Source organism: Neolamprologus multifasciatus, chromosome 15, assembly GCF_963576455.1.
Source record: "Neolamprologus multifasciatus chromosome 15, fNeoMul1.2, whole genome shotgun sequence".
Classification (NCBI taxonomy): domain Eukaryota; kingdom Metazoa; phylum Chordata; class Actinopteri; order Cichliformes; family Cichlidae; genus Neolamprologus; species Neolamprologus multifasciatus.
The window spans coordinates 40,384,634-40,399,002 of NC_140453.1; the positions used below are offsets into that span (position 1 = coordinate 40,384,634).

At 53.0% G+C, this 14,369-nt stretch overlaps 1 pseudogene; it reads right to left on the bottom strand.

The window, feature by feature from the left end:
• Positions 1 to 7,447: 7,447 nt before the first annotated feature.
• On the bottom strand, positions 7,448 to 8,471 carry LOC146502777 (putative Bax inhibitor 1 pseudogene; annotated as a pseudogene).
• Positions 8,472 to 14,369: the final 5,898 nt, after the last annotated feature.

The window sequence follows — 14,369 nt, forward strand, 5'->3', positions numbered from 1 at the left end:
AGTGTGACACAACATCATCTTGTACTGAGCGTGCTCCCAGTGGTAATACAGTGTGTGCTGAACGGCAAGGCCTTGACAGTCAGCGGCGTCTGTTTTGAGTGTCCATTCGATCAAGTCTGCCTTCATCTCATCTGTTATGTTCACGTCTGCGTATCTATCACCACAAGTGTAAGGCGTTGGATGGCACGAACCCATTTAGGGTAATGTGTACCAGACGTCGAGCGGTTTACCCTGACAAGGCGAGCCCATCCTGCTTTTAGGGCCCGTAACACGGCCGATTGCGGCCGTAGCTGCGGCTAAATCGCCGGTGAAATGTGTGTGTGAAAAACGACATGCCGGCGCGAGGAGGCTGCGGTAAAACGCCGGTGAATGTGTCCATGTCCACTAGTACGTACCGGACTCCGAGAGCTTCGGCCGTGTAGTCTACCATCTGCACGTCCGAGGGCAATTCGTTGGAGTGGCCAAAGAGCCAACTCAACACTTTGCACTCTGTATTCTGTACATCGCCGTTGTGGTTAGACCATAAGATGGCTTTCATGCCTTTGATCCTGGGTATGGCGTGGACGCATCTCGTTCTGGTGTCGAATGCCCTCCACCGTAGGTCTAACACATACATCCTCTCTGTCCTGATGGCCACTTCGTAACGCTCGGACGCTGACATGCATCCGGGTGGATGCACCAACTCCATGATACCCAACGCTGCGGCCTCTCCGAATATCCTATTGCCATACTCGGGTGTGAGCCTGCTCTGTTTGCGCATCACAATGTACATGGCGCTGTAGTTATGGCAGCCCGGGAACATGTCAATCGTTATGGCGTTCGGCAGCTCGGGGTCGATGGCTGGTCGGTTAAGGTTGAATTGTTCAATCACAGCTACGGGTCTGTCCACTGTACAGCCAAAGTGCGCAGGCCTTCTTCTGTACACGTAAAGCCCCGGAGGCAGCCACTTGGATCTCTCTATCTGATACACAACCACAGCGTCGCAACACTTGGTGTAGTCCGTGCTGCGATGGTTCAATATCCATCTGTACGCTGTGACGACTTGGCTCATCTCGAAGGCCCATAGCGGACTGCCGCCGGATCGCGCTCGATATCCCGCTGCTCTCGCGGAGACCCGGTCGTGTCTCACGTGATCGACTCGTCGCACTATATCACCGGCTTTGGTGTCTGAACGCTGATCACAAGGACAGCGTGCCTTTGCCGAACTGGAGGTCCGCTGCAACAGCACGTGTACGCTGTGAGCAAAGTTGAACCTGTGATCTGCGCACGGGGCCACCGACATCACTTCAGTCAGACGGAAGCCTTCCGCCCCGGGGACGTAGACCATGTCGTCTATCACAGGCATGGGCTCCAGCGACAGTGCTTTGAATAGAGCACAGCAAAGCCCTCGGTTCGCCATCGAAAACGCTTCGTTGTCCGCGACTCAGGTTCCAGAAGACTTGCTGAGAGATTGCGAGAAGAAACGCAAAGACGCACTGGTCAGGTCTGTGCGCAAAGCTACAAACTTGTACAGGCGCGTATCTACGACGAGCTACAAAGACACGCGGAGCGGCCAACCGGGTAAGCCCGGACACAAAAGACACAACAGCAATGACTCCAAGTGCCTAGTGTGTCGGGTGACCTTGGTGAAAAGCAGCAAAGACAGACATAGAGCAGGCATCAAGCTTCAGTGTCCCTGCAACGTGAGAGTTTGCAGCATGTGTTTAGGAGACAATCCTAGATGGTACTTAAGTCAGCCGCACTTCACGTCGTGTGAGGTCATTTCGCGCTTTGTGTGCGGGATATGCTCGACTTTTCAGGATGCTGTGGAAAAAGTGTGCTGTCTTTGGCTCTGTGCCGGATGCTCGGCCGAACGTAGCACGGGCGAGCCTTGTGTCAAATGTTCACGGGAGACTACACGCGGCAAGCGTCATGAAGTGTGCACGTTGTGGCCAAAGACCAGATCTACGGCGGACTGCCCGGTGGATGACACACAGCGCGTTTGCGACGTGAGCAAAGTGGACCGTTATAGACAGGAGATCAGACATCGTGTACTGCGCAAAGTGTCGCAAAGCAGACACATTTCTCCGTCTGACATCAAAGTATTGTTTCCTGACACGCACGCCGCATCCGAGCCGTGTGCGTGCGATTCCACTCAGGGATCGGCTCTGTGCACAAGCTGCACTCCGGTGCTGACCATAATGGAACTGCTGGCTAAGAACCCCAAGCCCCTGATGGCGTCTCTCGCAGAGAGAGCTATACCGGGTAGAGCCCTCGTTCGACACACGTACAACAGAGACCTGTTACTGCAAATGCTAAATGATCAACGGTTGCCATTTTGTTCAAACGCACATAACTGCAAAGGCATGCTGGTCAGCGCAGCCGACGGTAAATGCCGGCCGCTGAGAGCGTTGATATCACCTCAAGCGTACACCGACATCGCGAGGTGTGACAACGACACCGTGAACACATACAGAGCAAGTCCTACGGCTTGCATATTGTGTTTGCTGTTCAACCAGTCGAGCTCCGTGTCACGCATGCTGAGCTCAGAATCACTGTACCTAGAGCCACCACCAGCTGGACCCGTGTACTATTTCAACATAAAGTTGTTACCTGACCTTGGAATACCACAAGTCGATATTGGAGATTATCACAATTACACAGTGTGCTTTAAAGGCACGGTGGGCTGCTTTAAACCTACATTCTATTACAACTGGAGAGACGTGTTGGCTGCATTACAGATTGACAACGTGGGAAACGTAACACTCTCACCTCTCTGTATTGAATGAAATGAAGCTCGTCAGAATCCTGGGCGTGCACTGGATGAAGCGGTCTCCTACATGTCTCCTATTCCAGAATATCACAATTAATTACACGGTCTGCTTAAAATCCACATTCTGGCTGCATTACAGATTGACAACGTGGGAAACGTAACACTCTCACCTCTCTGTATTGAATGAAATGAAGCTCGTCAGAATCCTGGGCGTGCACTGGATGAAGCGGTCTCCTATGTGTCTCCTATTCCAGAATATCACAATTAATTACACGGTCTGCTTAACATCCACATTCTGGCTAAGGCAGGCCAAACCTCTGTGTTACAACTTTCAGAAATGCCTGCCGTATCTATACAAAATATCCCACACATTCACACTTTCCTTGACTCTCAGCACAGATCTTCCATTGTGCCATGCAGGTGCAAGAGAGCTGCAACAGGAATCACAGCAGGTTTACCTATGCAACATGTCAGAAATTCACCTGTGCCAAATGCAGGGATGATGGATACTGGGTCTGCAAACGCTGTAAAGTCTGAAACACTTTGAAATAAAACAGACTTGTGTACCCATATATTGTGAATGTGTGTCTTTTGTTGTAACACAGAGTTTTGGCCTGCCTTGGATCTGAGTAAACAAATGCCAATGTTGCACACGCACACACACACACACACACAAACACACACACACACACACACAGCAAATCTGGATTTTTTATTTGTCCCACAAGTGGAAAATCTGCATTGTCATTGCAAAAAAGTGGACAGAGCATGGTATAGAAAGTGCACGATACAAACAATCTGGAAACATAAATATGGACACGTGTGTTCAAAAATATTGGTGTATGTAAATACACACACATCTATCTATCTATCTATCTACCTATCTATCTATCTATCTATCTATCTATCTATCTATCTATCTATCTATCTATCTATCTATGTGTGCATATATATATATACATATATAAATGTGTCTGCGTGTATAACTAGACTTTATGCATATTATATAAGGTGTGGCTATATAAATATATAAATATATGTACAACTCTGTGTATATATGTTTATGGACAGGCATGCAATGTAGTGACAAGGATTGACAAGAACTAATATTGCATATGAGAAATATTGCACATAGAAACTAACATGGTGTATTATACGCTGCAGGTAAGGAAGGAAAGTAGCCTGGCAGGGAAGGAAAGACTTGAATCTGTCATGGTTAGGGGTTGGGGGAGGGTGTGTTTGCACAACAAAAGCAGGAGAACAATGGAGCTGAAGACCTGTGAAAATCTCAGCGGGGTGCCAAGAGGTGTTAGGGTCGGGGGGGGGGGGGGGGATGTTTACGCAGGCTAGTGTCACAGCCTGATCAGAGTCATAACTTCAATGATGAGCGACTTTAACTGGAGGAGAAGATGTCCTTTAAGCTTCTTTTCAGGGTTGGGGACAAAGTGAGAGGTCAAGCTGTAAAATTTTGAGCCAAAGCTTGGCCTGTCTGTCGTCCCAATTCTGTTAATCTATCCTTTTGTCGCTGTACTCAGATTTCCAGGTTGAGAGAAATCCACCTGTATTAACACACAAAAACATCCACTTACTATTTCTTTTCTGAAAACATCCACTTACTTCATCTGCCTAGATTTTACTCTCTCTCTCTCTCTCTCTCTCTCTCTCTCTCTCTCGCTCTCTCGCTCTCTCGGTGCACACTTCACACAGTCAGGCAGTTGCCTTCTATGGGCATGCAAAGTCCTATCACACACAGTACAGCAGAAGAGTATCCACCGACCCGCAGCTCCGAGCCAGCCGACCCACGGGTCCGAGCCAGCCGATCCGCAGCTCCGAGCCAGCCGACCCACAGCTCCGAGCCAGCCGACCCACGGGTCCGAGCCACTCGACCCGTCGCTCCGAGCCAGCCGACCCGCAGCTCCGAGCCAGTCGACCCGTCGTTCCGAGCCAGCCGAACAGAACAGCACAGGGTAGCAGACTTGTGCTGTGTCTACAGTCATGTCCTTGGCAAATAAGCACATCATAGCCGGTATTGTACGCCCCACGACCCCGGACGCCAAGCGGGCATTACCCCGGGCCGCGTACATGAAGCGTTTCCATGTAAGCAAATGGAAATGCGTACAGGATCAGCGAACCAAGACGCTGGCGGTGGTGCACGCAGAACCTTCCTCTCCTGGTTACCACCGTACAACAAGAACTTGTGTTCAAAGTTATCGCTTCAAGACGTTCTGGACTGCGAACTCGATCGCGGGGCCGTTTTCTTTATCAACACTGTAGACTTCACCGGCCCCGATCCAAGTGATAGGGATTACGCCGAAAGGTCTTCCACCGAGCCCACATTCGGCTTACAGATCCAAAGCTACAATGGAACCGTGCCCACTGGACGTCCTAACTCGTGGGAGACCACGCGTACACCTCTCATGGACGATTACACCCGACGTGAAATGGGGCTACCTCCCCGCCGTGTGTCTTCTGCTACAGTGCCCGCCGCGGTACAAAGACCTGGGCCTGGGAGCTACAGGGCGGACGGGCCGTCCGTGTCGCAGGAGGTAATGGACGTGGACGGACCGTCTGTGCAGGAGGTAATCGATGTGGACGGACCGTCCGTGTTGCAGGCGACAATCGACGTGGACGGACCGTCCGTGTTGCAGGCGACAATCGACGTGGACGGACCGCCCGTGTTGCAGGTGACAATCGACGCATCTTTCAATGAACCCCAACTGTCAACGTCCTCTACGCCTCCTACCTACGGACCTATACACGTGTCCCTGTTGTTACGAATGGACACACATGTGCATGTGAGAATTGCATCCTGAAAAGCGTGACAGTGTCAGGGATGCGAAGGTGTTTCTACTGTAAAAGCCGGTGGACGTGGTACCGGTTCGTCCGTATGAGTAGCGTGTCACAGGATGTAATCTGTTCGGATTGTGCTAAGGCTAAGATGTACATCAAGCCTTGCGGTCACGCTAGCTGCGAATGTCCTAATCCTGTTTGTTCAGAATGTGCACGCGGAAAAACGGTCAGGTTGTATCTTCCAGTGTAACATGTGTCACGCATAGACATAGTTCTTGCGCAGCTGTACTCTACTACGTTTTAGCGAGAGAATGGGCATGCGTTTGCTCACATTGTGATGTTTGTACATGTATGTGTTGAAACTGTAATCACCATTTGTCAAATAAAACAAAACAAAACACAAAGGGGTTACCACGTATCAGCTTGAATTCTGTGTCATCAGCTATGTATGACTACGTGTGCTGTGTAATACCAAAACGTTCACAGACTCTGTTTATAGTACGTACAAGACAAATGGATATGACAAGCATGCATTATGCTAGATATTAAAGAAACAGACAGTGTGTTAAAAGGGATAGCAAGCATTTATTACACGTAGGTGTCACAAAGGCATTCTGTATCAACCACTACTAGTCATTCAACACATACTGTAAGATATGTTTGCACTGATTGCCGATCACGCTTCAACTGAGTCGTCCTCGGCCAGAAGGAATGGTACTCCACAGTGATGTAGTTCCAATAACTTTAATAAGGAGGTGGCAGATGACATCAACAGGATGTACAGTGTTGGTAGGGAGGCGATTGCATTACAGTATTCATATGCAGGTAAAGGGGGTGTGAGTGTGTATATGGGTGTGTGTGGTCATCTGTAAACAGAAAGAACAAAAACATTTGTATTAACCACTATGGCTAGCAGTGTACCCCTTATACAGTACTAGGGTTTTCAGCGTAATGTTATACAATCTGCCATAACCTCATGGCCACTAGATGGCACCCTAAGACCATAAATGAATTTCTGGCTTGTATATACATTGGCAAAAACCCCACCGATGGTTAAACAGAATACATAAAACCGAACCCCTGGTTCTACGCTCCCCGGCATTCGAACAAGTCACACTGTCACCCAGACATAGGAGTCTCAGAGGATAGCAGCATAACACGAATACAGCGAGATGAACCCGACCGGGCAGCTGGTGCTCTTGGACGGTGCGCACTCGTCGGCGAGTTCTAACGCAAACCGGCAGGGCTACTTGCACACGTTTGCAGAGTTCGCCAAGACGGTCGAGCCATTTACTTTAACATTCAAAGTTATGATGTCTAACATGTCTCTGTATAGACACTCGCTGAGTGCTACGGGGAACAACAGATGGTGTCTGGCTATGCTCCGTTACGTGCACGAACACCCCGTTGACCATGCCGAGTACGCCAAGGATTTGTATTTCACCGCCAGGACAATAGCGAGGTTTGTGGACAAGATACACGAGGCTTCGGGCGATCCCACATGCGCAGGCCACGACAATGTGGGATTGGCCGAGGATGATTACGAGATGTGGTTCACTCTCGAAATGGACCACAACTTCACGGTGAGAGTCAAGGTCGAGCCTACTGCTAAGTGTCCCAGCGAGAGCGCTCGCGTCTTGAGACGAGGCATTGTGGACATCGACCCGGTCTGGAATATCATGGCGGAGGTAACGGGCTATATCTGCCTATACGCTCTGGGCGCAGAGCTAATGGCATCCGATGCGGCCGATAATGCTGAGAATCAAGCTGCCTCCCAGAGCACGGACGCCGCAGGCGACCCAGCCATCGCCGAGCCCGACGACATCAACGCATTGAGGCTGAACCAAGCTGCCTCTCAGAGCACTGACACTGATAACAAGCCAGCCATCGCTGAGCCCGATGACATCAACGTATTGCAGCTGAGGACTCGCAAAGTCCTCAGAATGCCGGCTAAAGCGAGATGCGGCGTTCTGCATTAACCTCCTCTCTAGCATAACCTTGTTCACCAAGCATACAAACAACCCACATAAAATGTTGTAGTCTTTGTTTATTGTCAACAATAAAACAATCATGAACAGAAGCATGCAGCGTTTGTGTTCTTTCAGGCAATGTAATAATACAGCATACATGCACTCATTTCACACATCGGTCGTTATCATGTTGCACAAAATACGTTCGGAGAACGTCTTCTTGTTCTTCTCCTTCGTGGAAAGCATGATCAGCAGTCTCCTAAAAATGCTAATGAAATCCATAAACAAGGTCACACAGTGCCAGATGTAGTCCTTGTCCCCGTTCTCTGCTTTCTCGATAATGAGCTGAGTGTCAAACAGGACAAAGCCGCACATGACGAGCAGTCCCAGGTACGTGTTCGCCTCAAACAGAAGCGTAGATCCAAAGAACACGTTCGTCAGAGACATCAGCAACAGGATAGAAAAGCCGGACATGAGTGTGCTTCGGAGGAACAGGTGGCTCCTGTGTGTGTCGTACAAGGCGCTGAGAGTGAAGCAGATGAAAATCACAGAGGCTCCCAAGAAGGCGGTCGCGATGACATTCGGATCGACGGCGATGACACTGTCCAGTATGGGTCCGAGGCTAAAACCTGTGAGCAAGGCAAATCCTTCAACGATTGCTAGTCTCTTCCTTTCTGTCTCAGGATTATGGGGGGTCACGGCAAACCAGATAAACAACCCCAGTGAGGTGAGGGTAGCCACCGCAAGACAGATCAAGAACCCCAGGACTGCGAGGGGGGACACCGCACTCACTGTAACCAGGCGTGCGACCACATAGATGTAGACGTAGGAGCCGACAGCGGACAGACACATGCAAATTGCCAAGCTTGAGTACACGTTTTTCAAGTGCGCCTGGGTGGAATCAGATATGTGGGTCAACTGGAAGAGGGCATCCATGTTGATGTGACGCCTAATGAAACTCTCTCTCTCTCTCAACCCAGTTCCTTTCGCTGCTTTATAGTAATCGTAGTACATAGGAAACATGGTAGGATGTTATATTTGTCATTCCGCGGTGTCGCTGATACACACTTGCATTAGTCCCTTCTTCTGTGTACGTTGTGTTAGTGTGTACATTCAACATACCCTGGGATGGAAAAGGCGGCCTTTGCTGGCCGTGCACCATATCAACACGGCCGCGGACGGAAAGGCGGGGCTCGCGGGGGGTATGCCATTAGGGCCGCGCGGGACAGGGGGGTGCGTTTTTAAAACGCCCCCCTCTGGCTGTATATTTTATTACAACGTGAAGAAAGCGTTGGCGTCGAGTCGGTTGTTTCCCTTAACCCTTGTGCGCCCGCCTGTTCTCGGGGCGTGGGTCGTGGTGACCCCCCCGAGGGGCGTGTGTGTTGTTATTAGGATGATGATGATGATGATGATGATGATGATGGGGGGGTCTTGGTGACGCCCCTCGGGGCATATGTGTGTTATTATGATGATGATTAGGGTGGGGGTCGCTAGGACCCCCTCGGGGCATATGTGTGTTATGGTGATGAGGATAAGGATGAGGATGAGGATGAGGAGGATGATGATGATGATGATGGGGTCGCTAGGACCCCCTCGGGGCATATGTGTGTTATGGTGATGAGGATAAGGATGAGGATGAGGAGGATGAGGAGGATGAGGATGATGATGATGATGGGGTCGCTAGGACCCCCTCGGGGCATATGTGTGTTATGGTGATGAGGATAAGGATGAGGATGAGGATGATGAGGAGGATGAGGATGATGAGGATGATGATGATGATGGGGTCGCTAGGACCCCCTCGGGGCATATGTGTGTTATGGTGATGAGGATAAGGATGAGGATGAGGATGATGAGGATGATGATGATGGGGTCGCTAGGACCCCCTCGGGGCATATGTGTGTTATGGTGATGAGGATAAGGATGAGGATGAGGATGAGGAGGATGAGGATGATGATGATGATGATGATGGGGTCGCTAGGACCCCCTCGGGGCATATGTGTGTTATGGTGATGAGGATAAGGATGAGGATGAGGAGGATGAGGAGGATGATGAAGATGGGGTCGCCAGGGCCCCCCGTGGGGCGCTCGTGTTATTACGACGTCGGTGGCGTCTGGGGAGCGGCGGCGGCGGCGCGGGAAGAAGAAGCGGCGCAGTTGGGACAGTACGTGACGGCGCAGTTGGTGCACACGTGCACTCGGCACTCGTGGCACAGGATCTTGGTCTTGACGTCTTTGCTCCTGGGACACACGTGGCACCTTCGCCTCTTGACCGGAGAGGAGTCGCGTGGTACCGTAGCGTTATTATCATTAGAGGCGGCGGCGGCTCTTCCTCCTCTTCCTCCTCCTCCTCCTCCTCGCGCTAACGCCCTGGCTTCGAGCATGGGGCGCGCGAGCGCTTTGCCCAGTCGCTCGAGGAAGAGCCTTCGCTTGTTGAGCTTGCCCGCCATCCAGTCGGGGTGAATTTCCCTCCAGAGCACAAACACGTTGTAGGCCGCCACGTCGACCATGTTGTGGAAAAGGGCCACGGGCCACCTGCAGGTCTTTCTCCTGCAGCTGTACGTGCTCACGACCTTGTCCAGGTTGTCGACGCCTCCCTTGGTGCGGTTGTAATGCAGCACCAAGGGCGGTTTTGCGCTGCCGCCGCCGCCGCTTCTGCTGTCGCTGCTTCTGTTGCTGTTGCTGCTGCTGCTGACGCCAATGCTGTTGCCGATGCGGCGGCAAAGCCGGGGCTCGGGACCGGAGCGATGGTGGCGGTGGTAGCGAGGAGCGGTGGTGAGGAGCAGCACGTTCTTGTTCTTCTTTGCCACGTAGGAGAGGATAATCGTGTCGGGCCCTCGTCCTCCTACTCCTCCTCCTCCTCGTCCCGCGGAACAGCCGCCGAGTACTACGGATTTGACAGAGCCCACGGCCCTGCCCTTGACACAGCGCAGCTCTCTAGGGATCTCGGGCCTGTTCGATCGCAGAGTGCCCAGCACGGTGTGGCCTCTTTCGCGATAGAGCCTGTCGGCGAGCTCGCGCGAGGTGAAAAAGTTGTTGCAGGTGACGTTGCGTCCCGGTGTCAATCCCTCGGTGAGGTCCACGACCACTCGAGTGGCCAGGTGCTTTTCGGGAGGGCCGCGCTTGTCGGGCTTGCCGGTGTAGACTTGCATCTTCCACGCGTAGCTGGAACGCGCGTCGCACGCCACCCATATCTTGATCCCGTACCTGGCCGGTTTGCTGGGCATGTACTGTCTGAACGGACACCTTCCTGATGGAGAGATAGAGAGATGGAGAGAGAGAGAGAGAGAGAGAGAGAGAGAGATGGAGAGATGGAGAGAGAGAGAGAGAGATGGAGAGAGAGAGAGAGAGAGAGAGAGAGATGGAGAGATGGAGAGAGATGGAGGGAGGAGAGAGAGAGAGAGAGAGAGAGAGAGAGAGAGAGAAGGGGGACGTGAGTTTGACAGAGAACACACGTGCAAGCGTGGACGATAAAGTCATGTAAAAGCAGCAACTCAGAACCCGACGACGACAATAGCAGAAAGCTAGTGTTGTCGTCGTCCCCCCTCCTCTTCCTCCTCTCATCCGCATGCAACACACACACACACACACACACACACACACACACACCACGTACCTCTGAACGGCACCAGCCTCTCGTCGACGGTGACCTCCGGTCCCGCGCGGTACATGGCGGGCAACCTCGCGCACCACTCGTCCCACACGGCTCTGATGGGGGCCAGTTTGTCGTAGCTGCTATCGCCTCACCTGGCTGGTCTGGTCTCTCTGTCGTCGAAGCGCAGCGCGCTCGAGTAGGCTCGAAAGGTCTTGAGCGGCATCGTGGCTCTGAACACGGACCTGCCGCTCTCGGCGTCCCACAGGCTCTCGCAGGCCTCTCCCGGGACCTGTACACGCCGGCGAGCACGAGCAGCCCCACGTAGGCTCGGAACTCGACGCGGCCCATGGGATTCCATCCGTCGATGGCGGGCCTGCGCCTGTCCGCTTCTAGGTTGGTCATGGCGATCACCGAGTCCTCGATCTCCGGCGGGAAGTAGGCCATGAACGAGGAGGCCTCGTCTCGCGCCGCCGCCACGGCCTCTTCGGTGGGGCCTCCTCGTCCTCGCGGGTCGAGGTCTTCTTCTTCTTCTTCTTCTTCTTCTTCTTCTTTTTCTTCTTCTTCTCCTCCTCCTCCACAGTCTTTGTCTTCATAGTCTTCGTCGTCTTCTTCTTCGTCGTCTTCTTCTTCTTCTTCGTCATAATCATCGGCTACATCTGCATCGCGAGTTTCGCCGACAGCGCCGTGGCGGCGATCGTGCCCAAGATCATGAACGCCACCTGCAGCACGGCCGGCGTCCTCTTGCCACAGCTCCGAAGCCCCCCACCCCGGTTCAGCGCCTGCTTCTTCGTCGTCGTCTCGGCCTTTCGGCTCGCCTTGCGAGCCGCCGTCCTGGCAAAGTTGCAACGGCATTTCGCAACCCTGATCCTCTGTGGCCGCGTACCCTTGGTGGTCCGCCGCCTCATCGTTTTCGTCCGACTCCCGATCCTCCCGGTAGCGCTACTCGTCTGCGAGCGTTCGGGCCGTCATGTCGTCGTCGTCCCCCTCGGCCTCTTGCTCCTCTTCCTTGGTCTCTTCCTCCCGATCCTCCCGGTAGCGCTCCTCGTCTGCGAGCGTTCGGGCCGTCGTGTCGTCGTCGTCCCCCTCGGCCTCTTGCTCCTCTTCCTCGGTCTCTTCCTCCCGATCCTCCCGGTAGCGCTCCTCGTCTGCGAGCGTTCGGGCCGTCGTGTCGTTGTCGTCCCCCTCGGCCTCTTGCTCCTCTTCCTCCTGCTCCTGCTCCTCCTCCTCCTCCGAGTTCTCCTCCTCTTGTTGCTGCTGCTGCTGCTGCTGCTCTTGGTCTTCCTCGACCCCTAGCCCTCGATAACGAAACGTGGCCGGTCGCAACAACGGAGCGACCACAGCCCACCCCGCGTACGCCAAACGCGCTGGCGATGGCGACGGTGATGGTGAGCGGGAGGAGGAGGAGGAGGACGACGATGATGACACCGCCGGTGAAAGCGGTCCACCTGTACCGAACTTTGTGCTCTTTGGCTCCCACGGTCTGGTGCGTGACATTGTCTTCTTCTTCTTCTTCTTCGTCTTCTTCTTTCACGTTGGCACCTTGTTGCCAGAGCTGTTGTTGTAGTACAGGCCGCGCCTGGATGCCGCCTCCGTAACCAAACCCCGACACACTTAGTACCCGCCATCCACGCTCTTATCGTCTCGCCACGCGACACGCTGTGCTTTCGCCGGGGTGTTTCTCGACCACCGATCTCTCTCTCTCTCTCTCTCTCTCTCTGTATCTCTCTCTCTCTCTCTCTCTGTATCTCTCTCTCTCTCTCTCTGTATCTCTCTCTCTCTCTCTCTCTCGCTCTCTCTCTCTGTATCTCTCTCTCTCTCTCTCTCTCATCCACTCGGGGGGGGGGGGGGGGGGGATCTCGCGACCCCGACCTCCTCATTACACCCCTCCGTCCCTCCGCGGGGTACCCGCATCCCCCCGACCTCCTCATTACATCCCTCCGTCCCTCCGCGGGGGACCCGCATCCCCCCGACCTCCTCATTACATCCCTCCGTCCCTCCGCGGGGGACCCGCATCCCCCCGACCTCCTCATTCCATCCCTCCGTCCCTCCGCGGGGGACCCGCATCCCCCCCGACCCCGACGCTCTCCCCCTGGCGGGTGCATCAGGGTTAAAACATTTAGTTCATTTCAACAATTCAGTGTTCAATACTGTCCCTTTAAGTGTCCATAAAATTGGTGATGTGCGATACCACTGATTTCCTTTCCGATCCGATACCAAGTAATATTCAGGGTGGTATCGAAGATACTCTTATTTTATTTATTGTATCTCAAATTATAGCGTCATAATGATTACAGGACATCAGATTACTTGTTCTTATCACTTAATAATGCAGAGTTCATCATATAGAAATAAAAAAACTGAAGTTGTGTGCTATTTGAACATGTTGCCTGCAGCACTAAAGGACTCCGTGAGAGACGTCTGTCTCGCCCTAGCAGCACCTGTTCCTCTCCTCCTCTTCAGTTCATCTCAACATACGCTCATCATACTCTGTAATATGATTTACTCTGAGGTGTTTGATGAGGTTAGTGATGTTGCCACAACCATACATGCCAACACTCCCGATTTTTCCGGGAGAATCCCGAATTTCAGTGCCCCTCCCGAAAATGTCCCGGAGCCACCATTCTCCCAAATTTCTCGCGATTTTCCACCCAGGCAACAAAATTGAAAAACCATATTGCAGAATTCATAGCGAAGCCCAGCCAATTCCAGTTTCTAACAATGGCGGTAGTAACAATGGCTTAGTTTTAATATTACTCTTATTTCTCTTTCTGGGTCGCAAAAAAATGTTTAACATATTTTTCAGGTGAGAATGTAGCTGTGTAAACTTCAAATATCTGAGCCGATCGACACATTGTTTTCAAGCAAGGCGAGCCGCCGTCCTGGCAAAGTTGCAACGGCATTTCGCAACCCTGATCCTCTGTGGCCGCGTACCCTTGGTGGTCCGCCGCCTCATCGTTTTCGTCCGACTCCCGATCCTCCCGGTAGCGCTACTCGTCTGCGAGCGTTCGGGCCGTCATGTCGTCGTCGTCCCCCTCGGCCTCTTGCTCCTCTTCCTCGGTCTCTTCCTCCCGATCCTCCCGGTAGCGCTCCTCGTCTGCGAGCGTTCGGGCCGTCGTGTCGTCGTCGTCCCCCTCGGCCTCTTGCTCCTCTTCCTCGGTCTCTTCCTCCCGATCCTCCCGGTAGCGCTCCTCGTCTGCGAGCGTTCGGGCCGTCGTGTCGTTGTCGTCCCCCTCGGCCTCTTGCTCCTCTTCCTCCTGCTCCTGCTC